The following is a 16,504-nucleotide window of genomic DNA, read 5'->3' as shown; positions in this document are numbered from 1 at the left end:
TACAGAGAGAAAAAAATAATATACATAGTTCCTACATAATATCTATGCACATGTTTATGCATGTATCCTCATTTATGCATGAACACTTTTTCCGTAAGAATACTCAAATTACGATAAACTAGGCCCTGGTTGGGTAGCTCAGTTGGTTAGAGTGTTGTCCTGCTATGCCAGGGTTGTGCGTTTGATCCCCAGGCAGAGCACCTGCAAGAATCAACCAATGAATGGGTGCATGAGTGGAGCAACAAGGTGATTTTCTCTCTCTCTCTCCCCACACTTTCTTCCTTACCTCTCTCTCAAAAAAATCAATCGATAAAAAAATTAAGATAAAATAAACACAAACATCAAATTATGATACACAGAGTGGAGCAAAAGGTAAGTTCATAGTTGTCTGTATGGAAAATAATACAATAATTAACAAATAATAATATGAGAATAAAGTGTATTTCATATACTCACAACTGTAAACCTACTTTTGTCCCATCCTGTACTTGATAAAGTTGTTTTAAAGCTTTAAGTATTGTTATTCAAACTTTTATAACCATATAAGTATGTATGTATGTACATACCAAAGCTATATTAAGGTTAATGTAATTTTTAAAATTATGTATTACAGAGGAGAGATGACATGTAGTTCGAGAGCGGAAAGTTTGCCTCTGGGTACGTCACCTGTCATCAGCATGAAGCAGGTCAAAGTTCTTTGCCTAAATTATTTCTGACATGGTAGCAAATATTGTTGTCATACTTCTGAATGTGTACTCTTACATTTCATGGGTGTGCCATAATTATGCTGATGCTTGTCATGCTTTTGAGGACCTCATGATTGAACCCAAGTAGGAAAACAATGAGGTTTCCAACTGCTGAAAGAATGACAATTTCCACCGTTACCTCTGTGTGGCTGTTATATCCACTTTTCATTTTCTGCCACCTTTGTGACTATTTTTATCAACTGTCCAGTCTCTTAGGTCTACCTTTTCATATGTTATTGATTTCTACAATTTGACCACAAACTCAGAAGGTATGGGCATTTACAGGATGTTGTTTTCGCTCCAACTGTCTTTGCAGCTTCCCACAGGGGCAAAGACTGGCTCCCTCTCCTTCTCCAAGTCAGCACTTGTCAAAAAGGAGGGCAGTCCAGGAGTGAACAGGCATGATTAGCACGATGTAGTTTTTTCCAGTATGACCCCACTGTAAAAGCTGCCCCTTCTTGTGAGCCCCTCGATGTTGAAAACCGTGTAAGACTAAGAGGCAGCACCCTCCCCTTAGGAACTTACTGAAGAGTTGTTCACATGAGCACACTCTCACGACTGTGAGCCCCTCTTTAGAATGGGTGAGTACAGGCCTGTGTAGAATAGTGGACGCAATGCCCTTCCACCAAAGACTTGTAAATGATCATTTATTCCCAGGTTTGGAATACCCCTGTCTGTTGACAACAGCTGACATTCACTCTACAGGATAGTTTGTCAAAAGAATTGTAAGGCCCTACATATCTATCAGTGCCTTCACTGGGTCTTTCATCTTAAATCAGTCAGGAATAAAAACAAGTCAAGGTGGAAATCTTAAAGAAGAAGGAGGAGGAAGTGGGGGAGAAAGGAGAAAGGAGGTGAAGAAGAACAAGGCAGAGGAGGAGGGAGGTAAAAGAGAAGAAAGGGCCAATCCACTACCAAAAAAGTATTTTTAAATTGGATTAAGCTGCCTGGAAATTGTGCTCAGAGCAAAGAAGCACATAGCAGTGATTTACCTTGGAAGAGAGGAGCTGGAGAGAAGGGGGTTTGAGGAAGATTTCTTTTTCACCATTGACCCTTTTGTGCTGTGGCATTTTATACAATGTGTATAAAATGAATATAATGCCCTGATAGGTGTGGCTCAGTGGGTTGGGTGTCGCTCCACAAACTGAAAGGTCACAGTTCAATTCCTGGTCAGAGTATGTGCCTGGATTGCTGGCCAGATCCCCCGCTGGGGACATGCAAGAAGCAATGGACAGATGTTTCTTCACATCGATGTTTCTCTCTATTTCTGCCCCCGTCCCCTCTCTCTAAAAGTAAATAAATAAATTTTTAGACGTGAATATAATAAAATAACCCTCTTCCAAATAGAAAAGCTATTCATGGCAGTGTTGTGTGTAATAGCAAAAGGTGGGAAGTATCTAAATATCCATTGAAGGGGATTAGTGAAATGAACTGTGTAGATCCATGCAATGGAATGCAATGCAGACCTAAGGAAAGTTCAGGAAGTCTTTCATGCACTGATATGGAGCTGATACCTCCAAAGTATATTAAATAACAAAGAGAGTAATGTAAAAAAGTAAAGTATATTATCATTTTCTATAAAATAGACATCATTTCCCTGCTTATGCCTTAACAAATACATCCAAAGGGTACAGACTAAATTAATATCATTGGTTGGATCTGGAGAGAGTAATTAGGTGGCTGTTAGACAAGAGTAAGAGGATGACTCTTCCTCTTATATCTTTTAAACTTTAAATCTTGTAGATATATTACTTATTTAAAAAATAAAATTTTTAAGGAAAGGAAGATAATAGTGAAATATTATCAGTTAAAAAAACTCCATCTGTATGCATTTTTTACATTTCTACCAAAGTTTGATTGATATCCCAGTAAATCCATTTAAGCTATCTCTGAAAATATTCTACAACTGTGAGCTATTTTTTAGAGATAGTTCTTGTATAATACAGATAGTTCTTGTATTCCACCTTTCACCCTGCTTCCCTCAATGTTAACATCATACACAATCACAGTGCAGTCATCACAACTAAGAAATTAACATTGATACAATACTATTAACTACACACATACTTAATTCTGATTTCCTGGGGCCTTTTAAATTATGTTTCAAAACTTACTCATTTCACCCCTGATTGGTGTGGCTCAGTGCTTTGAGTGTCATCCTGTGAATTGAAAGGTACCAGTGGATTCTAGGTCAGGGCACATACCTGGGTTGGGGCCAGATCCCCCCCATCCAGCACCCCCATCCAACCCCCATTGAAAGGCAACCAATACATGTTTGGTTGCCTATAAGCTAAACTGTAAGGGTCTCTGATTAAAATAATTGCTTTGTCTTACTTACCTGGCAGGGGAGATACCATGATCATGAAAATAATTGCTTTGATGACTCAGGTGAGGGGGGCTGAGGAGTGAGGAACTAATAGAAAAAGGGGAATTCCCAATGGGACAGTCAAATTGCCTGTTTGTTAAGAGAAAGGTCTTGTTTCAGACTCCTTGTTGTTTCTTAGAAATTACATTGTACTTTGTGTCTCCTAAGTACAGCCTACTTTTGCATATATCAAGATTTGGCCTTGGCCACCTTTGACCTGAGTGAGTTGGTTCCAGAAACTATAAAATGATTAATGTAGAACTTCTGTATTGATAACCTCTCTGCTAGAAACCAAGCAAGAAATGAGCATAATCAATCCTGGCTGGCTTTGCACAGTTCTGCTATGCCTCAGTTTCAGTCTTGTTAAACTGAGTCCAGTCCCTCAACAACACAGAGCAAATTTTAGTTATGACGGTATATTTTCTGTGAGTAATGACATTGTACAATCTCCACTGTCTTCAAAGCACCAGAAAAATAACATGTGCATCATGATCAGTGGCCAATCACATGAATTCTTTCAGTTTCTGTGCATCTGGTATTCGTGATGTTTCTGAAGCCTAGCAAAGTATGTAGTTGATTCTTTGTCTCCCAGTGCTGAACTCACATGGCATTTTACAAAATGGATGATTGAAAGAGGGAATTGTCTAATAAAGGTGAAAGTGCCACAAAGAGAGGTAAAGTGATATTGCTAGAAGTGAAATTAGATGTGATGGAGTGTTGATTAAGCTGCAATTCTGGAGACTCTAGGTGGTGCAGCCAGAGGACTTTGGTGAAGGAAAGTGATTGTGACACCAAAGGTGAAGATGTCCCAGGGGATGAGATGCCTGCAAAAACCTTCACATTAAGTCACAAAGGAAAAAGTCTTGTAAGCAAATACAAGTGGTCAAATTATGCTCTCCTGGGAGCTAGGACCCATTATATGAGTGGATTGTTAGACACTCGGGGAATTAGAGCCTGAAACAATGTCTTATATGTGCAAAATGTTAGTTCAGAGATTGTAGTTGTGTCTTGCGTAAATTACCTTTACCCTGTAAAGTTTAATTTTTTTATTGGTTGCCATGCTGAGTAAGTTACTGGTCTGGTAATAATATTTAAACTATTTTATCTTTTTTCCTGAAAGATAAAAATACATGTGTACTTTTTCTCTGAGCTAGAAAAGGATTTTTGGCTCTTCTCCAATGTTTATAGTGGTTAAAAAGGAGGCAGGGGAGGAGGAAAAGAGGATGGGGGAAGAGAGAGAAAAGGGATACAAGGAGCAAAGAGTGGAGAAGAGGAGGAGGAGCTCTCTTCGCACACCCACCCATCGCCCCTCCAAATTGTTCTTTGTATAATGTCTTACTCTTTTCTTAGGGATTCAATTCTTCTATGTCTTTGTAATTTTAAATGTTCTTATTACATATTCTCTTTCGGATAGTCTTTCTGTTGTGTGAAGCTCACAGCCACTGAGTCCTGCTGCTTGTTGTAAGTACTGACTCACATGCATGGTGAATTGTTTCTGTGTAGGTTTTGGTTATGAGCTCATCTGTAGCAGGGCCTGCTTTTTCCTGAGAGAAACCATTGGGCCCTGGGTGAAAATGAGTCCTCCTGGAGTAACGGGAAGAAAAACTGTATACCACTCTGACTTACCATGCAATGGAATTAGAATAAAATGTACTAACACACTAAAAAAAGAACTTACATATTGACAGTTTCCTTATAGGCATATTACAGGTGCCAGCAGTTCTGGTTCCTGTTTGTATAAAAAAATGGCTGTGTCTGTGTCCCTGGGTGACACAGATCACCCAACTGCAGGAATTTGGCTGGCACTGATCAATTCCAGGAGGCTGACATTAAAGATCCATACTGGGCCCAGCAAGGACACTGCATGTCAACAGCCTCTCCCTCTGATCTCTTTGTTCTGCTTTCCCTTTCTTTCCTTATAAAAACCCCTGCCTGCACTGCGATGTTAAGATGGGTTTTGAGACAAGAGTCCCTAGTCTTCCAGGTTGCTAGCACCTGCATAAAACCTGCTTCCTTTTCTCACCAGCACCTATCCCATGAGTTTGGCTTTCGTTGCAACAGGCAGCCAAATCATGGTTTCAGTTACACTGGTAAATCCATTCTCCGTTGATTTCTGCCTAGAGTCTCTGGGTAGCATGTGCTTGGACGCATTTATATGTTAAGTTCTAAGCTTGGGGTTCAGGAAACTTCATTGTAAAATAATTCCAAACCCCAAACCTATATGAAGAACTGTACTCTAAGAGGTTAACAATGGAGGAAACTGGATGAGGGGTGTATACAGGAATTATGTGTGCTACCTTTGCAGTTTTTCTGCAAACCTAAAATTATTCCAAAATAAAAAATTAATTAAAAAAATGAAGACCCTAGCTTACTGAAAACAGTTAAATCTTTAAGGAATCATAGAGTCAGCTTGTATGCTTACTGATCCAGTTTTATTTCTGGCTTCATTTTGGGTATTTGAAATAGCATTTTTCCCTATAAGTTCAGGTGGAAATTTAAAGTAATTTTATTATGATTTATCTAATATTCCTGGGAGTTACTATAGATGGATTGTCAGATCATATCAGTGCACTACATATGGAAACTTAATTCTCTACTTTCTCTTTAATCCACACAAATCAAGCTTTCATCTCTACAATAAAAATGCTCCAACCAGCCTCACTAACAACATTTATCCTGCGTGGCCAGTGGTCAATTCTTGGTAGTCATATACCCAGTCTTTCATAAGTATTTGAATAGTTGAACACACCTTTTTTGAATTCCTTCATTCTCTTGGTTTGTCACAGGCTCTTCTTTTCATTGGCTGCTTCTCAGACTTCCTTGTGGACTTACTCTTTTGCTGACCTTTAAATGTTAAATGCCTCTGGACCCAGTTTTCTACCAGGCTCTTATAATTCTACACTCACTCCCTAGACGTTACCATTTAGTTCAATGATTTTAAATTACTACACATGCCAATGACTCTTAAATTGATATCTTACTATCTGATTTCTTCCTCCTGCCCTCCAGAACCACAAACTCACATCTTCAACTGCCTACTTAACATCCCTACTTGAATGTCAAACTTAATATGACCCAAATGGAACTCTTCATGTGGTGCCAACAGTAACAGAATAGATTGGCTAGTATATGCTTGCGGTAGACCTTCGTCTGGCCTGGCGATGTAGCAGGAAATAGAACAGAAATGTAAATCACTATGGAATAGGAAAATCCTCTTTAGGCAGAGCTTTGAGTGTGAATGTGGCCCTTTCCCAAGTCTAACCACACAAGATGGTAAAACCATAGTTCTCTATGTTGACCACCAAATTTTAAGTACAGCTTCATGAGGGGCTTTAATTCAGAAACCTACTATTTTACTATCCTTGGAGAAAATTTTGAGACTAGACAGATGGAAGGAGGAAAAGATGCCTGACTACATGGAGAAGAGAAGGAATTCCTGAAGTCTGCTTTTTCTTTTTTTCTCATTTAATTTCACATTTATTCTCATTATTTTGGGCTGGGAAAAAAAGGGTCATGAGTGTTTAGAACTGCACTATTCCATTGTCTTTTAGACAGATTTGGTATCCAGATTCTAATTTTCTCTAAGTTGAGGATCTGAATCACAACTAGAGGAGGTCAACTGCTGCTGGGAGCTGGAGGCTGCTAGGAAAAAGGCAGAAAACAGAATGTACTTGACCTCCTAGGACTCAGGTTCCAGAGCTCCCATCCAGGAACTTAAGGATTCTCCATGTAGACAATGTGTTTGGGGAGGGAAGAAGGGCACAGCAGTTCCCCAAGGAAATGTGCTTGGCACAGGCCTGGGGCTGGTATTAGGAGGTGGGAGGCTGGCTGCATGTGCACAAGGAGGACCTGAGAAGACATTGGCCTGTCATCCGTATCCTAGGATCCTGTGAAGGGCCTCTCAATAAAGACAGGGCCAAGGTCGGCTCCTTGGCCTCTGGTTGTCCTCTTTAATGGCAGGATATAAACCCTACAAATTTAGGAGAATCTGTAGACATCGATGCCTCTCTTCTTTATTCCTCTGTCTTCGAGACCCAGGGCAACTGCTTTTCATCATACATGATTCTGAGACAGGTTAGTAAGAAGCTAAGAAAATTCCTTGACAAGTGGAATGGAGAAACTGAGACAGATAATAAATTGCAATGTCTTATCTTCCCTAACCAAGGACATTTAGGAGCAAATGGTACACTTTCCAGGCTGGGCTAGGTCTGGCCTGCCTTTGGTCCCAGTTTCTCTTTGGTGACATTCTTTGATGAGAAACTGGTCAGAAGAGGACCCTAACCATATATGTTCATTTTAATGAGTCAGTATATTAAAGGACACCTGGAAAGCTGATGAATATCTTATTGAGATCTTCCCCAAGACCTCCCCTAAAATTCGCACCTTTAGAAAGCAGATAAAAGCCCTTATGAAAAAGGAACTGGTGTGCGCTCTCCTCGGAGCATGCCCACGCCTCCTTCCCTTCTGTACCTAACAGTGTATCTTTGCTTTGTTTCTCCTAAGCAATAAGGGTTCCCATGAGACTTGAAACCAGGAGAGCAGTGGGCAGCAGCAGCTCATCCCAGGCCAACCCACCCTGGACCTGTCTCCAAAGGGCCTCCTTTTGCCTCTGTAACTTGTTTCCTGAGTCCAAACAGCCCAAATGGCTCAGTTCTTCTGCCTCTGTGGTTATCTTTCTAAAGGCCCTTGGCAGCCACACCAAGGCTCAACTCTTCCTATTTCCAAAGGGCCAAGGCAGCTTTACATAGGCTTGCTCCTGTTACCGTGATCTTACCTCTTATATCTTAAGCCTTTCCTTTTTTTCACTGTCCCCAGCTTTAATGAGCCTACCCTGAAAATCACCTGGACTCAGGTTGTGAAATCGTTCCTGCATAAAGTTAAGAACTCACCTCAGCTAAGGTGGGGCAGATCCACCTCAGCTCCAATCCATTTCCAATGACAATTCTTATTCACCCCTTCACATTTAAGCAATTTCCATTTTTGTACAGAACACTAGATTTTCAGGTCACTCTAAGGCTTAATTAACTGGCCTGTGGGATTTTCTCACCCCCGGGTTTATTTTTCTTCCTTTACTTCCTGGGAGGTTACTAATAATTTCAACCTGAATATCAATTTCTCCTTTTGAATACCTGAGTTTTCTCTGAAGTCACAGGATTTCAGTCCAAGCTGGGCAAAGAGCTGGCAATTGCTCTGCCCTTGTGAAATGCGGCAGGGTCTGGAGGTGCTTGAGTATAAAAACGTGTTTGCTCCTCTCTGCTCTGGCAAGATCTAATTGCTTTTTCAACATATTTTCTACCAGCGTTTCTGTTTTATTCTCACATGTCCATGACCAAGGGAACGTGGTGCCATCAATTCCTGAGTCTCTATTCTACAGTATAAATGAGGTTATCAGCTTTACCCACTCCCAGTTTAGGACTAAACTTTCTTTCATCTGCTAATTTGTCATAATTTCCCCATTTGCTTTCCAGTTTAGGAAGTTTTGTGAGCTGTTCTGTTTTCTAATTTTCCTCAGTGTTGCAGTCTTTTTAACAAGACTTTATTGTTCTTATAGTAAGCTTTAAAGAGAGGGCAGAGGTTAAATATCAATATTCTAACTTTAACCAAAAATTAAGACTTTAATATATAGGGGCAAAAATCCCCATTTGAAGGGGGAGGGCAGAGTGGAGCAAAGGCTGCCTAAAGCCCCCAAGGAGCCTTAAGAATCCACTTAGAGCACCAGCTACTCAGAGTTCCCTGGGAAGCTTTGAAACCTCAGTTCCCACACGTTAGCCTAAGGGGTCACCCAGAGGATGTCTCACCGGTTTGTTCAATCAAAGCACTCAAAATAAATCATTTAATCTCTGTACAGTACAACCCCTTCCACATTTTTCTTTACCTGTAGGCAGTGCAAAAAAGGAGAGTGACCAGAGTTAGAAGGGAGATTAGTAAATGTGAATGAATAGCCCAGGAAAAATAGTAAGTGGCATTGAACATCTCAGGAGAAATTTTGGTGTTTCTTATTGAACTTAACCAGACACAGAGACCTGTAAGTTACAATTAAATAAGACCTTTTCTCTGCCAGTCTGGTTTCCTTAACCCTAGCATTACCAGATTATCCTTCACCTACTGTGGAGGACAATGACCTGAATAATACTTTGAAAAATATTTGACATACAGGTTTCTTGCCCCCAAAGCCAATTAAATGATATTGTGACATATATCATTACTTTTATTTAGATGAAATGTAAGTGTAAAATTTTAAAATTACTTTTCAACAGGATCTTAAAGGGAAAAGAGAGATAAGAGCCTTCAGCAAGGGGACATTACCCCTCAACTGTCTTCTCCCTTCAGGGAGGACTCAAAGGTCTTCCCAGACAGACGCCCCAGAGAGCATGAGCTCACTAGGCACTGCCTCGGCCTTTTAACAGGATAGTGGAGTGGCAGTTCTAGGAGGCATTTTGCTATTAAAGTCTTATTGATATAATCAGAAATACTTTTCACTGGGAACAACTGGCAATACTTATCTGGCTAGTCCCAGACTTGTAGCCTATCATTCAGAATTTGAAACTGAAAACGAAACCTAATTTGCCTCTGCCATATTCTGTCTAATGACTATAAACTTTTGTAGGCCTTCAATCTGTCTGTACGAACATACCCGAAGCAGTCAGAAATTTCAGGTGGCATATATGGACACGCAGTATTTATTTTGATAGTTAATTCTTTTCATAGGTATTAGAAAAACACAACTAATTAAACTTGATTTTACTCAAGTGAAGGAAATGCAAGTTGACTTGTAAGAAAATTGGGTAAATAATTCAGCTGGTGCTCAAGGGTGGCAAAAATCATGAAACCTGGATAATTGAAGAATAACTGGATTTATACCAAGGAAATAAGGTCTGTAATTTTTTGCTTTACAGCTGTGCCCCAGCCTGAAATGCAAGGACTGGGTTTGAGGATTACCACACAGCCCATGTTTCAGGCCTAGCTTTAAATTTGGGGAAATTCACTCTATAAAGTTCACACATAATATCAGCAGAAGGAACAACACCTTGGCAACTAATGGAGTAGTGAACAGGAGGAAATGTCCTGCTACACAGAGCCTTGCTCCTTAATGTAGTAGAGATAGGAGAAATTTTATTTTCTTATTTTTTAAGATTTGTTTAGTTTCAGAGAAAGGGGAAGGAAGCGAGGAAGAGAGGGAAAGAAACATCAGTGTGATACATCAATCAGTTGCTTCTTGCACACCCCCAGCTGGGGACCTGCCCCAAAACCCAGACAGGTGCCCTGACTGGGAATTAAACAAGTGATCTTTCAGTCTGAAGGCTGGTGCTCAATCCATCGAGCCACACCAGCCAAAATTTTATTTTTTAAATGTCCTCTTGTTTTTAAAGTATTGCTTGTGCAGTTAAAAATAAGATAAAATTTTACAAGTAGAACTGCAATTTGTTTTGCAGTTCAGACAGTTTAAAATAGCTACTTGTTAAAAGTATCTTTACAACTCATCACCATTTCAGTAAATAAATGTAGGTCCACAAGTCCAGGGGATAAAAATGGTCATATATGCTGTAGGGAACATCAGGATGTGTCCTTTCTGGCTATGAATAGCAAGGAGTAATAGACTCTCATAATCAACATTAGAAGTCACTATAGGAAATATATAATATCCCTTCATTCTTCTAGTTATTCACCAATTCTTTCAAAAATATTTGAGTGCTTATTATGTATGTAAAGAATTGCTACCCACAATGGAAAAATCTTCTTATCTGTTCACTTGACCAAAGGATAAAAGAAAAAAATCATTTTTCCATTTTTGGATCAAAATTCACAACTTAGATGTTTATGTGGATCAACTCTAATCTGTTCTAACAATTTTCTTACTTTCCCCTCAGTCTTTCTTATTATCTTATTATTTTATATACTATTTAACAAAATTGACTGGGCATTGTGGCAGGCAGAATAATGTGCCCCCCGCCCCCCATAAAATGTCCACATTCCAATTCCCCAAACTTTTAAATAAGTTATCTTACATGCAAAAGAAATTTTGCAGATGTGATTAAGTTCAAGATTTGGGGTGGAGAGATTATCTGTATTATCCAGGCCCAGCATAACCACAAAGTCCTACCAAGAGGAAAGGAGGAGAGTCAGAGTGAGAGAAGATGTGGCTGTAATGGAAGCAGAGTGATACAGCCAGGAGCCAAGGGAGGTGGGCAGCCTGTAGAAGCTGGGGAAACCAACGAACAGGTAAATTCCCTCTAGAGCCTCCAGAAGCAACATGGCTCTACCGAGCCCTTGACTTTAGCCTTGCAAGACCCATTTTGGATTGACCTCCAGAACTGTAAGATTATTGTTTTGTTTGAGGCCATTAAGTATGTGGTCATTAGTTATAGCAACAATAGAAACTAATATAAACATGAAAGCACTGGCTTCATTTTATGGGAGATACAAAAATGAATAAAACATAATCCCTTCTCTCAAGATGCTTATAATTTCAAAGAGATGAAATACATGTACTAAACTATAAGCTAGAACATAATGGCTATTGTAAGAAAGGTACAACAGAAAGGAAAGAATTAACTTCATTTTTCGGGTAATTGGGAAGGGTAATAGTGAAAGGCAAACTTCTGAGCTTATCCTACAAAAATAAGCAAATTTTAAGAGATAAAAGGAGTGGAGAAAGCAGCATAACCTTTACAAATTAAATCACATAATACATTATTTTCAAATAAACTTATTGTTAGTTTTTTGATAACAGAACACTCCTATAATAAAAACTAGCCATGACTTAACATATCTTTCATATTTTGCAAGACAGGGTTAGATTTGCTTAAACCTGAAGAATGACATCATTAGCCTCCTAGAGCTGCCATGATTGCATATCACAGACTGGGTGCCTTAAACAGCAGACATTTACCTTCTCCCAGTTCACGAGGCTGGAAGTGCAAGATCAAGGTGTCTACAGGTTTGGTTTCTCCTAAGGTCGCTCTCCTATGCTTACAGACAAATGCCTTCTTGCTGTGTTCTCACATGGCCTTTCCTCTGTGCTTGCATACCCCTAATGTTCTCTTACTCTTAAGGGCACTAGTTCTGTTGTATTAGAACCCTACCTTTATGACCTCATTTAACTTTAATTACCTCTTTAAAGATCCTGTCTCCTAACACAGTCAGGAGTTAGAGCATGCTGGGGTTAGAGCAATTACTCTCTTTATTTTTAATTACACTTTAATTTTTATTTTGAGATCCTTGTAGATTCACGTGCAGTTTAAAAGCATACATGTACTTTTCCCCTAGTTTCCCTCAATGGTAAGTAACATCTGGAAAAACCACAGTACATCACAACCTGGATACTGACAGTGGCGCAGTCAAGATATGGACACTTGCGTCTCCACAAAGATCTCTCTTGTGCCCCTTGTAGCTGCCCTCACTTCTCCCTTGATCCTACCCCCTCCTTAACTCCTGGCAACCACTAACCTATTCTCCATTACTAATTTTGTCTTGTGAAGAATGTTTATATAAATGGAATCATACAGTATGTGACCTTTTGAGACCGGAGTTTTTCTTCCACACATTAATAGTCTAATGATACATCCAGGTTGTGTGTGTATCAATAAGCAGACCTTTCCTTTTTATTGAGTAGTATTCCATGGTATAGATGTAGTACAGCTTAACCATTCACTTATTGAAAGACATCTGTCCCCCCCCCCCAGCTTTTGGCTATTGTAAATAAAGCTGCTATAACCATTCATGCACAAGTCTTTGTATGAGCATAAGTCTTCATTTCTCAGGTAAATGCCCAGGAGTAAAGTTGCCGCATCATATGGTAGTTGCATGTTTAGTTTTTAAGAAACTGCCGAACAGTTTTCTCACGTGGCTGTACCACTTTACATTCCTATCAGCAATGTATGAGTGATGTAGTTTCTCCCCATCCTTGCTAGGATTTGATGTTGTAACTATTTTTTATTTTAGCCATTTTAATAGATGTATAGTGATATCTCATTGTAGTTTTTATTTGCATTTCTCAAATGGCTATTGATGGTAAACATCTTTTCATGTGCTTATTTGCCATCTGTATACCCTGTTATGTGAAATCTCTTTTCATGCATTCTGCTCATGCTCTAATAGGATTGTTTGGTTTTTATGGAAGGAGAATATCTGTGTTTCTGGAGTGTAGCACTGACTACTAGGAGTTAAGTCACACTACTGTGTCTGTGATTTTCAGAAAGTTCAGAAAAAAAGTCATGGATAAGTGTGAGAGAACAAATGTAGTAAACTGTTAATAGTTGGTAAGTGTGACAAACACTTTTTAAAGTTTATTCCTGCAACTTTTAAGTTTACAACTTCTTAAAATAAAAAGGTGGCCCCACCTCATATCAGATCTACTGAATCTGGGTAGGAGGACAGAGTCTACATGTATCTGCATTTCAACTAGATCGTTCCACTGATTTTCATGCACACCAATCACAGATGTACTGAAGTACAATAATGCACTTTTTAATTTTCATATTTCTAAGGAAAAAACTAGAATAATCTCTATATTTTGGTTATATAACAGAGTTTAATAAGCTTGGATTCATGGATTTAAACCCAATCCTTATAGCTCAACAGACCCTTCCATGTTTCTCACTTTTCTTCCTTTTCTTCAACTCTATTATTATCTTCACTTATCTTCATGTAAATGGCTTTAGCAGTTATTGTAAAAATGTGGCAGTGAGCCTTGGCTGGTGTGGCTCAGTGGACTGAGTGGACTCAGTTGACCTGTGAACTGAAAGGTCAACCTTTGGATACCCAGTCAGGACGCATACCTGGATTGCAGGCCAGATTCCCAGTTAGGGGTGTGCAAGAGGCAACCGATAGATGTTTCTCTCTCACATCAATGTTTCTCTCCCTCTTTCTCTCTCCCTTCCCCTCTCTAAAAGTAAATAAATAAAATCTTAATTTTTTTTAAATCTTTAAAAATCTTTTAAAAAAATGTGTCAGTGAATGTCACCCTCCAAATTGCTTCTGTGGATGTTGCCCACATTCAAGCACAATCTAGCCTCTAATTTCCTCTGGCAACTGAACAATAAAGAGGTTTCTATCCAGCTCAAGGTAATTCTTTTTAAACTCTTAAGTTATAGACAGAGGGACAGCATGTATTATTATTGTGTGATTACTAAATAATAAATGATATTAGAGTGTAATAAATGAGTTAGAGATCCAAAACACAACCTTAACATACTTTTCATATCAAGAGCTTAACAAGACACTGCTTTAAAAAGTACAGCTATCACAAAATCAACTGCTGGACTTACAATACTCCCTGAATGATGAGAATACATGGTATTTCCTATAGGAAGATGTCACTATGAACAGAAAGCAGATTCTTTTAAGGTTTCGTTACTCTCTTTCTACCTCGTACTGACAAATTTGTACTAATTCCTTGAGTCCCCTGGTGAACATTGGCTTACAATTGCTTCATAGATTTAGAATTGTCAGCTGAGGCTACTGAAGAGCAAAGCTAAACTAGGTGGCTCACATGGGGAAAGATTCTGATTTTTAGCATCATTTGCAGTATAAATGGCCTTACATGCACCAGGTTAGCAAAGAAGCATTTGCTGTTGACTTGGAGAAGTTTATCTAATTTTAGATCTCGAGTAAATAGAAAAAAATTTCTTATCCATAAAAGAGTGTGCATAAAAGAATCTTAAGGTGCACAACTTGTGTATGTTTTAGATCTTTAACTCATTAGTAAGATCTATTACTAATGCTCTTTAGTAAGCACATGCAAATGTGGTGAGCACAGCATTCTTTAAAATACATTGCAGGAGCCCTGAGTGGTGTGGCTCAATTGGTTGTGCATCATACCACAAAGCAAAAGGTTGCCAGTTTGATTCCTGGTCAGGGCATGTGCCTGAGTTGTGGGTTTGTCCTATGAACGGGTGCATACAAGAGGCAACGGACAGATGTTTCTATCACATCAGTGTTTCTGTCCCTCTCTTCCTCCCTATCCTCACTCTAAAAATAAAATCTATTCTAAAACAGAAAGAAATACATTGTAGGGTTGCAGGTAATGAGGGCTGGGATTTCGAATCTGGATTTTTACTTAATTTTGGATTATGGAGCTTTCTTACCTTAAAGCCTCTTCAGCAATTATGACCTAAATCAGAGTTTAGTCCTTGATTATTTCCTTTTAAGAGACTGGAAATCCTGCACAGCATGTAGCAGTAGTGCTAAACCTAAAGAAAACACTCTTTAGGCACCATTGTGGCTCAGTTGGTTGGCTGTCATTTCACAAAAGCGAGCAATCACAAGTTCAATTCCTAGTCAGGGCACATGCCTGAGTTGTGGGTTCCGTCCCAGGTTAGGGTGCATATGAAAGGCAATTGATCCTTCCTTTTCCCTCTCTCTAAAAATAAATTTAAATATCTTTAAAAATTAAAGAAAACAGTCAAAATTAGGTATTAATTGTTGACTGTTTTCGCCCTAAAGGCTCAAGTGTGCCTAAATGGTTACTTTTCCAATTTAGTATTTTCTTTCGTTTTTTAAATTCCCAAGAGATTTTTAGTAGATTTAAGATGTGACAATGAGGCTCTCTGACTTCCATTCTCAGAAAATGTCTGACATTACCTCAAATCTGGATTTGAACATTACAGATGGATGGATAGGAACATCACTAGCTTGAGGGCCAAATCCACTTTTTTATCTTAGTATAGTTTTTGTCAATTACTGGTACAATAATAATTTTTGAGTAAATAAATGAGTTGAAAATACATGTGATATTTAGGACCAAATATCAAATATGATATAGAAATCAGGAAGATTAAGAATCAGTTTTTCCAATTCTCAGACTTTAGGTTGGCTTCTGAATTTGTAAGAAAATATTTTCCTGAGTATTAGTGATATCTTGCAGTATGGGTAGGACTGTATTTTAAAGTTAAATGAGTAAATATCAATACATCGTTTTTTGTTTGTTTTTACCAATGGGCCTGGGTTAAGGCTACAGTTGAAAACTTCTAAATCATGCAGTTTATTCAAACACTGAGTGCTGAGTTCCTCTCAATTTTAATAAATCAACATTTGTTGCATATAAGCAATTAAAACAGTCTTTTTTCCTTTTTTTTGTACTTTTAAAGATTTTTGTTTTCTTTTGTTTTTATTTTTAAAGATTTTTATTTTTAAAATTTTTAATTTTATTTTTAGAGAGATGGAAAGGGAGGGAGAAAGGGAATGAAACATCAATGTGTGGTAGCCTCTCGTGGGTCCCCAACTGGAGACATGGACTGCAATCCAGGCATGTGCCCTAACTGGGAATCAAACCTTCCACCCTTTGGTTAACAGGCCAGTGCTCAATCCACTGAGCCACATCAGCCAGGGCTAAAACGATTTTATTTATTTATTTATTTTTAGAGAGAGAGGAAGGGGGGACAAAGTGGAAGAG

This window comes from Artibeus jamaicensis, unplaced genomic scaffold (genome assembly GCF_021234435.1).
Source record: "Artibeus jamaicensis isolate MK-2021 breed Jamaican fruit bat unplaced genomic scaffold, CSHL_Jam_final scaffold_474, whole genome shotgun sequence".
NCBI classification, from domain to species: domain Eukaryota; kingdom Metazoa; phylum Chordata; class Mammalia; order Chiroptera; family Phyllostomidae; genus Artibeus; species Artibeus jamaicensis.
The sequence above is the reverse complement of the archived record's forward strand: the minus strand, read 5'-3'. Positions refer to the sequence as shown.